This window comes from Cupressus sempervirens, chromosome 10 (genome assembly GCF_028749045.1).
Source record: "Cupressus sempervirens isolate cs-2001-9-10 chromosome 10, ASM2874904v1, whole genome shotgun sequence".
Taxonomy (NCBI): domain Eukaryota; kingdom Viridiplantae; phylum Streptophyta; class Pinopsida; order Cupressales; family Cupressaceae; genus Cupressus; species Cupressus sempervirens.
This window is the reverse complement of record NC_143127.1, coordinates 313,261,353-313,280,213: the sequence shown is the minus strand read 5'-3', so window position 1 is coordinate 313,280,213 and position 18,861 is coordinate 313,261,353. Positions and strand designations below refer to the sequence as shown.

General features: G+C 36.2%; 1 protein-coding gene across 3 annotated transcripts in view; it reads right to left on the bottom strand.

The window, feature by feature from the left end:
* LOC149533878 (peptidase uncH-like) overlaps positions 1 to 18,861 on the bottom strand; it is a 306,636-nt gene that overhangs the window by 80,390 nt on the left and 207,385 nt on the right. The window lies entirely within an intron of this gene.

The window sequence follows — 18,861 nt, the reverse complement described above, 5'->3', positions numbered from 1 at the left end:
ATAAAATTCGAACGAAATCCAACAAGGGTAAAAGTTCGGGAAAAAAAATTCGACATTAAATTTTAGTTATATATATTTATATATTTTTAAATATTACTAATATATCCACAAAAGTGTTAAAATAGTTTAACATTGTTAAATAGTTTAACTAAATAACTCAATATTAGTTTAAAATTAAATAATATTATATTAAATTACAGTATTATATTAAAATTCATAAAATTCGGATGACATTCGGAAAGAGTTAAAATTCGCTGAAATTCGAATCAAAAGGATGAAATTCGGCGAATCTTGTGACTTAGATCTGAATGAGGACAACATAATCAGCAAACACAGTAAATGATATCATATTCAATTTAACACAAACATTACATAACAACTAACGTGGATGTAATTAATCTGGGTTGATTGAGGAATATACAGGTTCCTGCTATTTCTAATGAAGTACAATTTGAGAAAAGAATATGTAATGGATATATATATTGATAATGATTGACAACTGCAAGTGCAATCTCCTGGCAGCCCGATACCTGGGTCATTGCCACTGGTCTCTAGATTGCTCTTGATTTAAAATCCATAGGCTGTCAACTGTTTCATTTCTTACCTTTGAAGAATTAATATATTCATTTGTTGAATTAATTTATAATTATTTTTCATTTTAAACATTATCACATTTATACAATCATTTACCTTTGTTCTCAATTCATAAATCGCAAGTTTAAAGCTTTCAATAATTCTTGTCATTTTGAAAGTTTTTATTGTATTCGCATTCTAACCAATCCGCTTTAAGCATCTTGGATTTAAGGTTTTTGTCCAGGATCAGGTACACCTGCCTCGGTTTTGCAGAGCCGGAAGTGCAGGGAATTTGGATCGCATCGATCAATCCTGTCAAGTTGGCCTTAACTGGCTAGATATCCTAGCATCAAGTAGGCAAGGCTCGTAGGATTCCAATCTATGGTTTTGGGAACCAACACCCCCTTCTCTCAATCACTTATTCACTTCGCACTTCCCGAGACCACACCTTTGCACTTCATAGAGCTCCGCACCTCCGCTTCTGTGCATCACTACATCCACCCTTCCTAGGTAAAAACAACAGCAAAGGATTCGCACATACGCACATACACATGTGTGCACCCTCTTATGGTGCGCATAGTGCAACATGAACAAGAAGAAAACCACCAAAATGCACAAGTGCGCATGTTGCACACATCCTCATGTGCGCAAGGTGCACACTTATAACCTTTGCATTTGGATAACCCCTGAATTGCGCACATGTGCAGGTGCGCCATGTGCACAAGGTGTGCATATGCACATTTCAAGCATAATCAGGGGATTTTTGTCTATTTTTTCTGTTTTGCTTGGTCTTCTATCAGTCTGAGTCACATTTTAGGGTCGTGTTTTTAAGTTTCTATCATCAAAAATACGAATATTTCGCTTTTGTTCGAATAAAATGGCGTCGTCTTCATCCTCTATGGCAGTGAAGATTACATTGAAACCAATTGCCTTTAAATATCAAGAGGTTCCTAAGAAATCCTGATTCGGAGACACTCACTCGAAAATCCAAGACACCAAGTTGGGACATATTGACTGGAACGCCTTTCTACTACTATGCAAGAAGCCCAAGGAGAGGCCAGCCATGGTGTCAGCTTTAATTAGAAGTGGATTAGTAAACGCACCTTCTCACTCGGTGTCGTTCAATCATCGGAACTGATTATGACTCTAGCACACCATTACGTGCCAGAAGAGAAAGTGGTCAAGAGTGTGACCAGAGAAATAGTCCATGATATTAGACCCCGAAACATTGAGAAGGTCTTCCATCTATCACAGGTAGATCAGTACCTACAGATCACCTATGACATGGTAGATAGATGGTACAGGGAAAATGAATTAGAAGCAAAGGAGCTGGTACAAGGAAAGTACCTCATTGACAAGGCACCTTTGAATAGGAGAAGTGGAAAGGTCAATATGACCCGAGGCTACATTATAAATGACATTGGCTACTCCATAGTCCTTTTGAGTGGAGCCATGGCCTCCCTGCAACTGGTCACTTAGAGACATGGATGGTGTACTTTATAGAAACTATCAGGACAAGGAAGATGCCTATTTTTTGGGCTGCTACCCTCAGCGACAATCTAGATGAACAGCTGATTTCAGTCAAGAATAACCCCTGATTCTATATGACTTCTTACATAGTATATCTTGTAGCAACAAGGCCTACAGATTACTCGAGGTTATTTAGGCAGGGAAGCATGCAAGATGCAAATGCCTGGTCGTACATAGTTTATCCCCAGCTTGTGAAGAAAAAGCTCCCCCAAACAGTCCTAAATATACGGTGGTCAATGATGGGTTCATTTTTTCCATTATTCAATTTATACAAGGGGACTATGCCAAGAGAACGTCAATAGAAGCAATAGCACGGATAACACATATTAGAGCCTATTTTATACAGTTCAACACATTCTCTTATATTTGTGTAGCAGCTACTCTCTTATGTCCTACGAAGCTTCCAAGGTATCCATCAAACAAATTGTTGCTATTAGAAATAGCAAGGGAATTGGCCTCCACCTATGATAGGGTGAGAAAGCAACATAAGAAGACATGGGTCTGGCCAATCACCATTGGGGCTTTTGAAGTAAAACAAAAGATGGATATTGCTACGTTTGATTCACAATGGGAACATTATCCTCTTGAATATTATCAGTCACCTCGCCCATACTTTGACAATATTGGAATGGTGCAACATTTGGTAGGGAAGAAGTTCGTGCCCGAGATGGCACTTCAAGATTATTGGATGAACTTTGTAGATGACTGTGATGTCTAAATAAGGGACTATTGTAGAATGAGTCTATAGGTTGCTGAAAAGGTGCTTAACCTAGAAATATCTCTCAAGGCATGGAATAAGGATGCCCTTGAAGTGTTGGATCCCTTATACAACAAAGATAAGATATATGAGAGGCTAATCATGAATACAGAAATCGAGCGAGAAGAGAATGATGATATTCATCACAAGGCTCAACATGTTATTGAGTTGACAATAAAATGGGCTAGAAAACCTTTTTGTCTAGACCCAGTTCTTGAAGCCCTAACCCTTCAAGCCATGGCTCGACCGAAGAAGGGAAAAGGAACCAAACTCACTATACCTACATACCTTGCAAAATCACCAGTAAGGCCGGAAACAGTACATCAGCATGAACGGGATGTAGAGTACTTTCAAAGTGAGAGGGTAAAAGAAAGAAAAGAAAGAGGGTCACTCAAGTTAGAGACCAAGAAGAAGAAGCTCAAGGAAAGCCAACTACACAAGAGGAAGCCCAAGTAGAATAGGAAGGGGCTCAACCATCAGAAGAAGGCGTACAAGTACAAGAAGACCCTACAACCCTGACAAAAGCCTCCTCATCAATGCCAAAAAGAGCTTGAACCCAAACCACGGTGGTAGGTGAGAAGAAAACTCTGTCACCTCAAGTTCCTGAAACCTTAGAGGAAGGGGAATATGTCCAATTACACTCTGATGAAATATCAAAAGGACAAATTGTTGAAGAAGGGGAACAAACTCTTCCCAAGACAAATACTAGGTCCTCGGCCCATGTCGATACAAAAGCTCAATCCATAGTCATCCCTCAACACGAAGAAACTCCAGAGAGATGTGATAAAGGGAAAGGACCAGCATTAGAACCAGCGTCCTCAGCACAATATATGTCACCCATGGGAACGACTCCATCATGGTTAAAGAAAGAGGTTTCATTCTGACAAAGAAGACAGGTAGAGCTTACTGAAGAAGAGGGTATGGTGGATTTGATAAAAGCGGTCAAAAGCCCTGAGCCATCCAAGGGTGATGCTAAAACACTGGCTTTTATCATGAAGAATCAATATCAAGATCTTTTGGCACATTGTAATCTCCCCTTCTCCACGCTAGGCCTTTCTAGCACCTTGTTGGTTGATCTTTGCATCCGAATAGGCTAACAACATCATTCTAAAGGATGCCAACCAGTCACAGAAATTTATTTGGTTTCATTTGAGGTAATATTAAAGTTGGGGAGCTTTTCTATAGTTTAATCACTTTATTTTATAAAGTGGATTTATAAAGTTACTTTAAGACTTAAGGTTATTTTATAACAAAAGTAACATAAGTGACTAAAAGACGAAAAAGGTCTTTATCCCACATTGCTTAGTTGTTGGTGCTCTCCCTCATATCAAGGTTATAAAAGCAACAGGCTTTCTTGGGATCTACACCATGAAATATAATATCGTTCAAAGAAAAATGATAGAGGTTGCTTAAATGTAACTGATTGCTCTTGAGGACAAAACCCCTTGAGACAGTTTGAGAAGTTGGACGTAGCCCTAGCATCTCATTGGAGACTTTATTCATATTTACACGTGGAGTTGCATTGTGATACATCATTTCTAATTATATCCACTCCCAAGTAGAAGTAGAAGCAATTGTGAGTTTTTGATAATAGCTGGTGTCTACATTATCGACCTACAATATAGTTTCAATAGTTAACAACATAGTTGTGAGGGTATAATACAAATGTGAGACATCAGACATATCAATGTCGAATAGTGATGTAGTGTTCAGAGGTGTCGAGTACCCATTCTCTCTCACAGCAAACAGGGAGTTGACTGCATCAAGCGCATGGGAGAAGAGTGTTCTACTATCCCATTGGGACATTCACATGCCGCAGGTAACATACCATAAATCATAAGTGTGACAAATTCCAGTAGCAGGTTTTGGGAGCAATTTGAGAAGTTGGACACAGCCCCAACATCTCATTGGAGACTTTATTCATATTCAGACGTGGAGTTGCATTGTGATACATCATTGCTAATTGGATCTGCTCCCAGAAGTAAGTTTGCTTAACAAGTGGAAGTAGTTATGAGTTTCTAAGAATAGTTGGTGTTTGCATAATTGGCATACAATATATTTTCGGTAGTTAACAACATAGCTGTGAGGGTTTAATACCAATGTGAGCCATTAGACGTATAAGTGTCGAACAGTGATGTAGTGTTCACAGGTGTCAAGTACCCATTCTTTCTCACAGCGAAGAGAGAGTTGATTGTATCAAGCGCATAGGAGAAGAGTGTTCTACTATCACATTGGGACATTCACATGCCGCAAGTAACATACCATAGATCACGAGTGTGACAGACGCCAATAGCAGGTTTTGGGAGCATTGGTGGAGTGTGGTAACAGATCTTCAAGAGCTCATAGCAATTGTAGTGTATGCTGGCAAGCTAATCCAGCAGTTGGATCTTCCACGGCAATCAAGAACTCTTTTGCACATGCACAACACAACCATGGTTGCTTAGAAGGCCAACCCAATAACGTCAACATCAGGTTCCCTCGTGTATTTTATCTTGTATCTTGTTTACATTAGTAAGTATTTCTATTGATTCAAACTTCTAATATGATTATATGATATTTCCAAACGATTGCCATCACAAGCCCACTAGTGGATAGTAACACGGAGTGGAATACATGGTTTAATGCATTTGGTGTGTTCTATTATTTCTGAATTATCCCTCCGAGTTTTCATATTATACATGTTGCAATTGCCATATCGTGGAAAGGTTAAAAAGATGGGTTAGGATTATTGTCAGCGCATACCTTTGGTATTGAGTCTGATCAGTTCATTCTATTGCTCCTTGAGATCAGATTATTACACACATATTGCCATTCCACCTCCTTATGCGGATACAGAAGAATTGACTCCGAAGGACTATCAAATGAAGGAGATAGTTCTAGGGAATACCACAGTGGATACAACGAAAGTTTTAATCACCACAGGCCTTAAACAAGTGTTCTCACACCTAGATAAAGGTGAGTCAAAAATCTTAATTTTGAGAAAGCAAAACGTGTTGTTAAGGGGATATTTGAATGAGATAGTGGGGCCAACAGACCCTAATCATCAATGGATTGCTTTAGGGACAACATTGGAGAGAAAAGAGGTGAGGCAAGCCTTAGGAGAAACTGATTCATTTTTTGGATGCTTGTAAAAGGTGGCATCATAGTTTTGATGATAAAGGACAGCAAATTATAGAAGGTAACTTGAACCTTCTACACAACATACAAAATAACGCTGACAAGTTGGTTACAATTATAACACAAAATTTTGGGTTGATGGATGAGGTGCATAACTGGGCCAACAATCTGCAAGTGCTGAAATCTATTAAAGGGCAGAGTTACCGAATGTAAATGGAGATATATACGGCCGAGGAATTGGATGATTAGATTGAGAAAGTGTCGATGGAGAATAAAGTTACGGAGGTATTGTATGAAGATATCCAAGAGATAAGGAATAAAGCTCGAGGGCAATTTTTGGAAGCAGACAAATATTATAATGCCCCTAGCCTTGAGATGTTTGAGGATGAGACAAGAACTCAGCTTTCTTCAGTGCAAACAGTGGTGCAATAGTAAATAAGTAATTAATTATCACTCGGTGGTGCGCAATAAGTACGAGTCATTAGACTTGTTGGAAGCTAAGGAAATCATGGAGATAATTTAAAAGTTCAAAAACAAACATCCAGAAATCATTTTAGTCTAAAGGGGAAGAAAACCTAGATGCTAGATATTCAATTTTGACACTTAGCAGAAATTTGTATTTTTTGATCCTGTCACAAGGTGCGTTTTTCACAAGGTGCGCCAAATCAAGAGGTGTGTAGAAAATCTTGAAGATAAAGCAGTGCGCTGACAGTTAATTGCTAGTTGCTATTTTTGAGCATCCCATGCATCGGAAACTCATTTTGATGGCAGTTCAACTCCCAGAAACACCAAGAGAAGGCCAAGCTTCCATTTTCAGAAGTCCCAGTGACTCCTAGATCATCTCGTGTCTTCTCTCTTCTTATCTTCTTTTATTGTTTTAAGTCATGTAAAGGCTCATGCACCCATTAATTGATATAAACAAGGGCCGTTACCTACTTAGCACCATTTAGAGAGTCAGTTTGTATGTAATTAGCTTTATTTTATAAGTTTTTTAGAATGAGTTTGCATTAGAAGAGCTCACACTCCTAACACAAAAGGAGGTGAGAATTTCTTTTAAATACATGAATGTAATATGTATTCAGGGCGAATATTTTGATGCAATAATAAATGCTATTGGTGCTCTCATTCTGAATGTAGCAAATCTTGTTGAAGTGTGTTATGTTTTGTGAAAGCATGTTCATGAATGATAACAGAGCTAATGGTTTTATTGCATTGTGATAATTGTGCGATCTTTTAATGCTGGTGTTTGCCTTCTATTAACAAATTTCATTGTTGTGACAAATTAGAGAAAAGAACACTATTGTTCTTACATAGTGTTTTGTCTCGTGTGAGCACATTTTCCGAGGCCTCGCAATTTGATGAAACGTGAAACATCTTTCAGTTTTTATTGAAGTTCCATTGATGACTGCATCAGTGGAGTTGAGGAAGCGTTGCTCGTAATTTCATTAGTTTCCTACCAAATCTTTTTGATAATTTAATTCGCAGACATGTTGTTACTTTGGCTTATGTCAGTTAGGAATTTCTCTTTCAGTAATTTGCTTTAAAATCTCTTGTTACTCTATCTTCATTATTTGTTTTTCAAATACTTGGTTAGAATAGGAATTCATATATTTGCATTAATTAGAAATTGCATTCATCATTAAACAAAAAATACAAACATATATTGTTTTTGTGGTTATGTTTCAAAAAAGTTGTGCACAATTGGTAGAAACCAGCAAAGGCCTCCTTGTGAAAATTCACATTTATCTTCAATTAAGCTACCCAACAGGTTGAAAAAAGCCATCTGGAACCTTGGAGTTGGTCATTGATCAGCTTTTCAAGAGAGAGATTCTAGAGAATTTCTATCGTTAGCATCGTGCAAAACGACTACTCAACATGTCTGTTTTGTCAAATCTTGTGTGTAAATGACTTTTTTAAACTTATATCAGACTATTGCTGTTATGGGTTGTTTCTGATTGACAAAGTACTAATTTGGATGTGTTATTTGCAAGGGATAATAAATCAGAAAGTAAATGAATCAAATCTATAAGTTAACTCTAAATGGATTTAATCTTGACACCTGATCTCCTTGAATGATCTACAGAGATAGAACCATTTATCAATTTTAATGATCTCCTCTTTGTAATTCATCAACATATATAGTGTCATCAAAAGACGTAAGGAGGAATGGATGTGTCTGTTCAAGCAAATGTCTCTTTCAAGAGACAATAAGGCAAATTATAAATAACAAACAAACCCAATAGTTTGTGGATTATGTTAAGGTTGTAGCTTCTGTCGGATTGATTTTATCTTGAGATACTTCGTTGATGGTAAATCATCTTTAAGATAAATATCTTATATATATAATATATATGATATATGTAATATAATATATACATTATATATTATTATATAATCGTATAATAATATATTATATATTATTATATTATAATATAATAACATATTATATATATGCTTAAAGATGAGTTATACGTATGGTTACTTATATTATTAATATAATGATGATTAACAATAGAGACATGTCTCATTCACGAGACATGTCTCCTCTAATATTTATATGAGATCCAAATCTGCATTTGGAAATCATCAATAACACTGGCAATGTTAGTACATTTGCAAAAAACGATCCACGTTACTTAACATGGTATCAAAGCCAAATTGCAAATGTTTGAAAGATTGAAAATGCCAAAGATTATAATTTTCTATTATGATGTCAATGCTGGACATGTGGCTGTAATAAGATTTGGACCTTGAGAATGACTCTAGAAACATAAAATGAAAATCCTCCATGCCACCATAACAAAGGGAGGAAGAATAGAGACATAAAGGAATACCAAACAGGAAGATGTCAGTGATCAAACAAGAATTATACCATACAGGAAGATGTCAGCGATCAAACAGGAATTGGTGCCACTGTACAAATAAAGAACAAGGGTTTGGTTTGATATATGAAAGCATCAAACATGAAAGAGAAGGGCATCTCTAACTGGCGCTTACCTAGGGAATTATCAGAGCAGCGATTGGATAAATTATAGCATTATGGCACTCGGGATATGAGAAGCAGCATTTGAATGGGGGAAAACTATTTAGGTCAACAAAAATAATTATCAAAGTCCCCACACACATAATATCTAGAACGAAGCCATTATCAGCTCATACCATGAATGGTACAAAACTATTATTCATCTAGACACCATTAGAAAGGAGAAAAAAACATCCCATTGGACAGAAGCATGTTTTTGGTCAGCAACCTATGATTTAAATAAAATATAAAGCTAATTCAACAGAGGCACCCAATCGATGAAACATAGTGTCAAAGGTATAAGGTGTAAACTAATTGAAATCTCTACATCGATGAAGTATAGGATCTCTAACAAAGACAAGATCAATATTATCATTGTATGATTGATAAAATATATAAGAGTTTATGGTCACTGATAAATCATTGTCTCTTCGAAACTTATCACATAGATATAGAACCAAGTATCGGTGGAGAACCAAGTATCGGTGTAAACTACTCATTGCTTAGTTGAAAGAAATATTTATCACGGAACTTCATCAAGTTTAAAATAGAATGATTTGAAAGACTAGGAACTTTATCAACTTCAACCTGAGCATAGTATCGATCATCCTGTGGCTGGGTGAGAGGGACGAATCACCCAACAAAGATGATTCTATTTAGAAAATGCTAGCTAAGACTCACACTTCTGACAACGAACACACCTATTAGATGCTGGAAAAGATGCAACTCTCGCTTGAAGACACTAGGCAATATGACGAGGAACACAAATAGTTTGGAGGATTGGGAAGATGAATTCACCTTCTCATGTACCCAAAAATGATGACTAAGCACAAGGAACAAAGTATCGAACACATAAAAAAGGGGGCCAACAATGATGAATGGGCATTAATATGCCACAAAGAAATATGATAAACGAAACAAATTTGTTGGTTTTGTGATCGATCTCACAAAGAACGCCACCTGCAAGCAAATATGGACTAGCAAGTGACACTAAATTGGGTGAGTTGAGAGTTGGGAGGATAGGGTGCTATGTGAAAGAATCATGTGAAGGCCAATAATTGATTCAAGCCGATCTACATGGTATTCGCATAACTCCCGAGCATGAGGGACACAGGCATAAGGAGATCTTAGAGCTCCTTGTGGATGATGTCGAAAATCTCATCGTGCCCAATATTAGTGAAGGGAAGAAACTTATGTTGCATCATTTAAAACATGGATGCATCCTCATGGTTTTGAATGATCACGATTATAAGGGATGAAGACCTTTGACCCTGGCATACCATCAACAATGATTGAAATGATATCGAGAATATGTTAGGACCGCATTCCTTCTCTCTGACAATCTTTCGCTAAGAATGGAACAAGAGTATAATTGTCAAAACTATTTATATAGAATTTAGATTAGGATGTCGCCTGCATCGATGCCTCGTTTCCTCACAGAATTGATATGATTTGTCATGCCACCAAAAGGGTTACAAATACCAGGTATATTTGTCACCTTAGTTTAGACAGCAAAATGAGAAATCATGCCAAATAATGATGGTATATTAAGGTAAGGACAAGTATACGGACCCTTCAAGGTAATATTAATTTAGTATATAAATATATATATAAGAATGATATTTTTTAATCTAATAATGAGATTTGACAAATTTGACATTATTAAATTGATGTGTAGATCAATATTTATCATTCTTTAATATTTTATCTTAATTAAATGTAGTCTCTCTCTTATTTCTATTTGTTCTATAAGAGCTATGTGCCTTGATCCTTTTTCGAGAATGTTCTTACAGGAAAAAGAGGGAGATTGAGATTCAAAGGGAGGCTGACATTTGAGAGGGAGCATATAAAGGATATGACTCAATCAAATGTTGGTGATCTTGATCATATTAATTCAGAGGGAGTAAACAATGTTGAGATAGATTCTCTAGTATTGATAGCATAAGTTTAGTGATAAGAGAGGAAGTATGAAATGGGAATGTAAATTCAATAAATGTACATTTACTGTCAAAATAAGATATTTGATTTGATGCAAAATTGTTCAACAATATAGAATGAGTTGGAACTTTACACTGTCGGGGGGGAATAATAGTCAATGTTCCTTTAGCACTTGAACCTTCTTTAGAGGGGAGAATCTAAGAAGACAATTAATGAATCTTTATGTGCAAATAAGTATTCTTATTTTTGACATTTGACTCTCTTATTGTAATTTCTATATATACTATAAAGGTTATTTTCTTTGATCTTTTCCTTTATGTTTGAGGATCTTCTGACAGGAAAAGAAAGTTGGTACTTTACACATGCTACCAGATATTGTGTAGACTCAACCTAATGATAGTAACTCCAAACACCTTGATGATCAAGATGGATAAAATAAGGCTCTCATCTTTAATGATTGAGATTATGAGATTCTTCTACATTGAGATGGAGTATGACACTTCTTCAAAGGCAACACAAGAGCTTAGAAGATTGATACTCAGAGGGAGTCTAGAAATACATGTGGGTGACTGCATGATGCTAATGTGCCTACTCCTACATATATCATGAGAGAGTGATAAGTTTGATAGGCATTCTTAGGTGAAGAGAATTTCTAAGGAAGTAACTAGAGGACCTGACTTCCCAGGATCGATGTTCAGAGAGACAATTTTGAGGTGGAATCTTTCGTAAATATTATCTTCTCTATAAGGAGAAGTTCTAAGTGAAATTCCTTGTAATGCATTCTTCTGTGAGAGAATGAGGTGAAAGCCTTTGTACCACCCTTTGACTAGGTTCATGGTGGTTACTATTTCACACATATGATATGTAATTAAAGGTGACGATCTTTCATTAACATATATAAACAAAAGGTAACCATTATAAGATGACGATCTTATAAATGGTAGACTTGTTATCATGGTTTTTTGGGCTGGATTTTGTCAAACACCATGATAACGAACAGTCAGAAGGTAACCATTATAAGATGATGATCTTATAAATGATAGACCTATTATCATGGTTCTTTGGGCCGGATTTTGCCGGACACCATGATAACGAATAGTTAGAAGGTAACCATTGTAAGGTGGCAATCTTAAAAATGGTAGACCTATTCTCATGGTTCTTTGGGGCAGATTTTGTCGAACACCATGATAACAAACTTGTTATGATTCTTTGGGCCGCATCTTGCCGGACACCATATAGACCACATTTGAGGTGATGTTTTTAAAGTTATGGAAACTGCTTAAATTGTGTGTTATGAAAGGTGAGAAATTCAGCCTTGTAGTGAATTGAATATCATATTGAGATGATATCTCTTCATTTTCTGGAGAGCATAATGTGTTCTATAAATCCTCCCTAGCTAAGAGGAAGTGTTAAGGTTGGAGCTTCTGTCGGATTGATTTTATCTTGAGATACCTTGTTGATGGTAAATCATCTTTAAGATACATATATATATATATATATATGCTTAAAGATGAGTTATAAATATGGTTATTTATATTATTAATATAATGATAATTAACTATAGAGACATATCTTCTCTCATATTTATATGAGATCCAAATCTACATTTGGAAATCATCAATAACATTGGCAATGTTAGTACATTTGCAAAAAAGATCCATGTTACTTAACAGATTAATCATTGTGCCTTTTGCAAATGCACCTGACGGTTATCGGGTATGATTACATGCTAATGAATTCATTCATATCCTCTAATCTGATTAATGTAGTGGATCATTTCACACAATCCATCCGGATGCACATATGATCAATATAGATCAAGGATGTACAATCCGATCCAAGCGATAACAACAATCTGATTGCTCAGATTTTCATACTTAGGTTGATCAGTTAATGCAAGGATGATCCTAATGACTTTAATAGTAGGATAATTTATTGTCTAAATATTAGAGTGTGTATACATGTATACCAGTTCATATAATGAACTGGTATACATACATGCACACACATATGCATGCAGTTTGCCAGTTTATCCTTGAATTCTAACCGATAGTATCATGTTTTAACACTCCCTCTTAGCTAGGGAAGATAACTAAGTATGAACTTGTTTAGATATCACCTAACTCGTAATATCAAGGAGTATACAAAACATCAAGTCATATGATATTCGTATACCCCAGTTATGGTATGTGCACTGAAATCGTGTTGCATAATGTCTACAATAACATATCATGGCATATCCACGGATATTGTGTCACATAATATCCACTATGGTTATCTCATTAAGGACATATTTATATCAGACTGACCATCATAATGATAGCAGAGAATGGATCTGTACACTATGTACTTTGGATCAGACTGAAATTGAGATTCATTTTCTTTTCTATTGCCCTATCTACTATGAAATCAGAGGGAGATTTTTTTGTCTGTTCCGAGAATGTTTCTCTCTATGATTTCTTCCGTTACTACAATCAGCGATGTCTTGCACTTTATCTTCAAGAGGCCACTATGCTCCATGATAGCACTCTTCAGTCACCGCTTCCTTGCCGACATACTTCTACTTAGCTCATTACTACCTTTTTCACACCATTATCTCCTTTGTGTGGTGTGAAAAGGTCGTCTAGCTCTATCTACTCCTCTGGTCTTTCCAGATTTGCTAGATCTGTTAGTACCGGCTATTTGCAGCAGCGACACTCCTCTACGAATTCTCAAAGACAAAGTAGAGCTTCTACCCATCAGCAGGCCTATCCTTCTGTGACTGATTTCTTTCTACCTAAAAAGGACTCCTAGTCGTCTGTCTTGACCTCTCTCTGTTTCTTTTCTTCTTGCTTTTTTTTCGAGCACCATTGGGTGCTCCTACTATTATCAACCTCCTTGTTGTAACCCTCCAGTCCCATTGACCTTTTGGTGGTCTTTTGTTGAACATTAATATTATTATCTTATCTTATCTTATACACAACTGATATCTATCAATAAGTCCAAGAAATATTAACTATCAAGATATTTCCATGGATATCAAGTCAGCATGATATCCGTCATGATACTAAACATTGTAAAGTCATCACCTTACAATGTTGAATACATGTGTACATTATCAGAAAGATCATCACCTTTCAGTAATGTAGACAAGGGGCCATAAAATCATCGTCACACATATGACAAAAGAGTTTACACTGATCTTGAGACTTAGAGTAATGACCTCAGAATATCGAGTTGCATGATATTCACCAAGTACTCAAATGTTCATAAGGTATTTGTGCACGTATCATTCTTGATACTTACCATAGGAATATTAAAATCATGGCCTATCCACAAATATTAAATCCACCATAATATATCTATACAATACAACTCATAGATATCTATGCCACAATGTCTATCTCTTAGTTGATCAATTTACAAGATATAGTCCATCATGATTTGCTTAGACATCAACCATATGACATCCATCAAAATAGAAGGCTAGACTATTGTAAGATTGTCACCTTCCATGGCGTTTCCATGAAATCATCTAGTAACTCACATAACATCCACTATGAACATTTTGAAAGGCTGGAACAAAGGCTTTCACTTAAAACTTTTGTCTCATAGAAAAGGGTGCATTATAGTACATCTCAGGTAATCACTAATGTTGTGTCTCCATCTCAATAAGGGCTTTAGTTAATAACTCCAAACTTATCTTCAATAATGCATAAACTTCACTTTGGCACAAGGATGCAACTCCATCTCATGAATCACAGTTCTCTTGACTCATACGATTTCTTGATAACTAGAGAATCCATCTCAACATGGTCTACTCCCTCTAAATCAATACAAATAAGATCATCAAAAGTTGATTGAAGCATATCTTCTATCTGTTCCATCTATCACAAAAGCATACCTTCATTCGTAGTAGCATTAGTGAATGTACTAAACTTGTGGATATATTTTCAAACTTTTTAACACTAGACATTAAGATAATGTGGTTCTCTCAATTATATGTATCAAACACTTGACCTCTTTGTCCAAGGTTACCTCTAATGAAATATCAAGCTCCCTCTTGATATAGAAGGATACTAACAATCCCAACCATAGAAGACATTTGTTAGCATGAACGCTGACGATGTTCCTATGGGGGAGTATCCTAGCATTCCTAAAGAGATGATATAATGATTGTGTGTTCCATTCATGACAGTATATAACATTAATATCAACATACAAGTTACTCTGTGAAGATTGGTAAAGCAACAGATACAGTTTGGTTTCGCGAGGATCGAGGAATGAAGATGAGTTTATGCCGATTTGGGATAATGTTCTACAGATCATATTGATGCTACAACTAAGAGTGCATGTAGAAATACGAAGACAGTGGACAATTATTCGAGATTTATTGAAGACAACATTGAGACAGAGTTCCTATGCAGTGCTTACTATTGCTTGGATTATATCTCCTAACAGAGATAGAATCTAGTCATGCAAACTTGGACAGAGGTAGAGGAAATGCTAAAGATGCTATGGTCAAATGCGCACATCCTAATGAGCATCGAGTGAAGAGTTATTAAGACTATCAGCCGACAGTTGTGAGCAATTGTGAAAAGATGTAAATATGTAATGTAACATGTAGATATAATATCTTAAGATACTCCTATATTGTAATTGTAAAATGGGAAAGCCTTCAAGGCCAACTCAATAATTTATTTTAGGATTTGGTATCAAGATATGATTCTTGTGGTAGAGTGCGAAATGTATTGGATATTTATGGAATGCGAGTATGCAAACTTGCATGTGAGATCCAATGAACCTACTAATGAATATCTTTTGATCAAAGAAGTTGGTGGAGTTGAGGCACAGTGAGCAAATAAAGTATTGTATTTGGAAAACAAGTTATTGTTGGACAATATTGATGCACATCTATATTATTCAGTGAGGATAGTACAAAGACTGTTTGGACAGTGGGTCCTTCCGTCTTCTCAACAAATCCTAAGAGGGTTGGCACAACTCCTAATAGGGTTGGAATCTCCTAATAGGGATTCAAAGTCTCCTAGCAGGGGCTGATATGTACTGAATGTATTTCATTGACTCCTAATAGGATCCATCCTCTTACAAGGAACTTATTTATTAGTAAATCATTTTGTGGGTACCATCCCCACCGGGGTTTTCCCTCTAATCAAGGGTTTCCCTAGTTACCAAATCTGGTGTTATTGTGTATGGTAATTTTTCTATGGTTGTTGCGCCTACTGTTTCCATGTTTTGGACTTAATAAGGATATTGAGAGTTGTTTTAATCAGATAACTAATTCACTTCACCTCCCCCCCCCCCCCCCCCCCCCCTCTCAGTTATCTTGGTGGACTATATTTTCTAACAATTGGTATCAAAGCATCACGTCCTTGAAGGAAACGCTTAACAGCTCAAGGAGATCTATGGCGAGTCATTTCATAAAAGAAAGTCTGAAGTTTAATCGAGTTAACTATGATAGTTGGAAGGAGAAAATGAAGGCACATTTGCTATGCATGGCTCTAGGATATTGGTTGATCACTAAGAGTAAGAAGGATGTAGTTGATGAAGATAAGCTTGAGAATTGAACTAAACCTCAAAGAGAAGTGTTTATGTGCAATATGCTTGCTAGAAAAGCACTCTTGACAGTTCTTCCTGAAAATGAGTATAGTAAGCTAATATCTTTAAAATTAGGTCATGAAGCTTGGATATCTTTGGAATCTACATTTGAAGGTGATAAGCATGCTAGAAAGGTTAGGCTGCAAAATTGGATATGTTTATTTTAAGAAGCTAAGATGATGGAAGATGAGTTTGTAAGAATTTATTTTGGAAGAATATCAAAGATTGTTGCAAGAATTAAGGTTTGCAATGGAACAAAGGATGATGATGAAGTTATATGGAAAATATTGAAGACTTTGACACCTGCATACAAATAGACAGCACAGATGATTGAACTAATTATTCCCTACACTCCTAATTTCACAAGAGAGACTCTTCTTGCGAGATTGGAATCAGCTGAGATGTGGATGAGACTATGTGGAGAATTGCCTAGAATTGAGACTGCTTTCAGTGCATTAAGTGTTCAACCTACATTGACAAGCAAAGCAAGTACAAGTGGAGATAATGCTAGTAGCAACCGAAGAAAAACAGAAGAAGACAAGAAGATTGAAGATCTTGCCCTACTTATTCAAAAAGAACCTAAAGATACGAAAATCTTTAAATGTTGGACATGTAATGAGTACGGTCATTATTCTCCTTAGCACCCTAAAAGTGAAATAAAGTATAATAAAAAAACGTATACACCAAGGAAATGTCTATTTGCTAATGATGAGGAATTAGATGCTTGTGTGGAAAGATTTTTGAGTGAAAGTGACAATGAAAGTGATGAAATAGGATTTGTTGCTATTAAGGAAGAAAATCCTAAAAAGACAAAGTTAGAGAAGAAAGAGCATTGGTGTCACAAGTTGAAAAGAAGAAATCTGATTGGATTATTGATAGTGCTTGTTCTCATCATATGAGTAAGATATGAACAAATTCATTGAATTCAATAGCTATGATGGTGGGATTGTTAGAGTTGGAAACAATGCTAAGCAAGAAACTGGATTGTATTTCACAAAGTATGGCAGAAGCAGAGTATGTAGCAGCAATAAATAGTTGTAATCGAATCATTTGGATGAAACTAATGTTTAAGGTCATTGGAATTGAGTCTACAAAACCTGTTATCATACAGTGTGATAACACAAGTACAGTGAGTATGTCAAAGAATCATGTTTTACATTCAAAGACAAAGCATATATCTATTAAGTATCACTTTTTGTGAGAGAAAGTTACAGAGGAGATCAAATTGCAATATGCAAGTACAATGGAGGAGATAGAAGACATATTTACAAAACCTTTGCCAAAAGATACTTTTGAGTACTTGGGAGGTATGCTTGGGGTTATGCCCCAGCCTACTTTTGAGTACTTGGGAGGTATGCTTGGGGTTATGCCCCAGCCTACTTTTGAGTAAATGATGTAGAGTTTGCATCACTCTAGTAGTAGTCGAGCACTATTTCTTGATCTGGGCTAGATGCTTGATGCTTCCTCTATGGGGGAGTATCGATGTTTGAGTTGAGTCATGAAAAGACTCTTGGTAACTGGTACTTAATAGTGTCTTTGGACCCTTCAGCTTATTGAAAATCTTATGTAGCAGATTGTCTCAATGATGCCTTTGTCATTAATGTCAACAGGGGAGAAATATTACATGACCAAAATCCTATATATTCATGTCAATGAGAGATGTTCCTATAAGATGGAGATTTGATTGATGAAGAGGATTTGAAAAAGACTAATGAAGAGTATTTGAAAAGATGTTGATGTATGGGGGAGATTAAAACCTTCCTTATGCATGTTGATTATGGTACAATGGAGCAGTTGCAATAGAGTTATATTTCGTATTCTTGGAACTTAGATGTTTTTCATCCATGTTGCCATCAATGCCAAAGAGGGAGATTGTTAGCATGAATGTTAATAAAATTCCTATGGGGGAGTATCCTAGCATTGTTGGAGAGATGATACAGTGATTGTGTGTTACATTCAAGACAGTATTTGTCATTGATGTCAACATACTAGTTCTATGCAGATTGGCAAAGCAGTACACACAATTTGGGTTTGTGAGGATTGGGGAATGAAGTTGAGCTTATGTGAACTTGAAATAATGTTCTGCAAAGCGTGTTGATGCTACATTTAAGAGCGCATGTGGAAATATGAAGAGTGGACACTTTTTCTAGAAGATAGCGTTCAGATAGAGTTCCTGTTCAGTGGTTATAGTTGTTTGGATTATATCTCCTAGTACAGATAGAATCTAGTCGTGCGAACTAGGATAGATGCTATGGTCAAATGCGCACATCATGATGAGCATCGAGTGAAGAGTTATGAAGACTGTGAGTCGACAGTTATGTGTAATTGT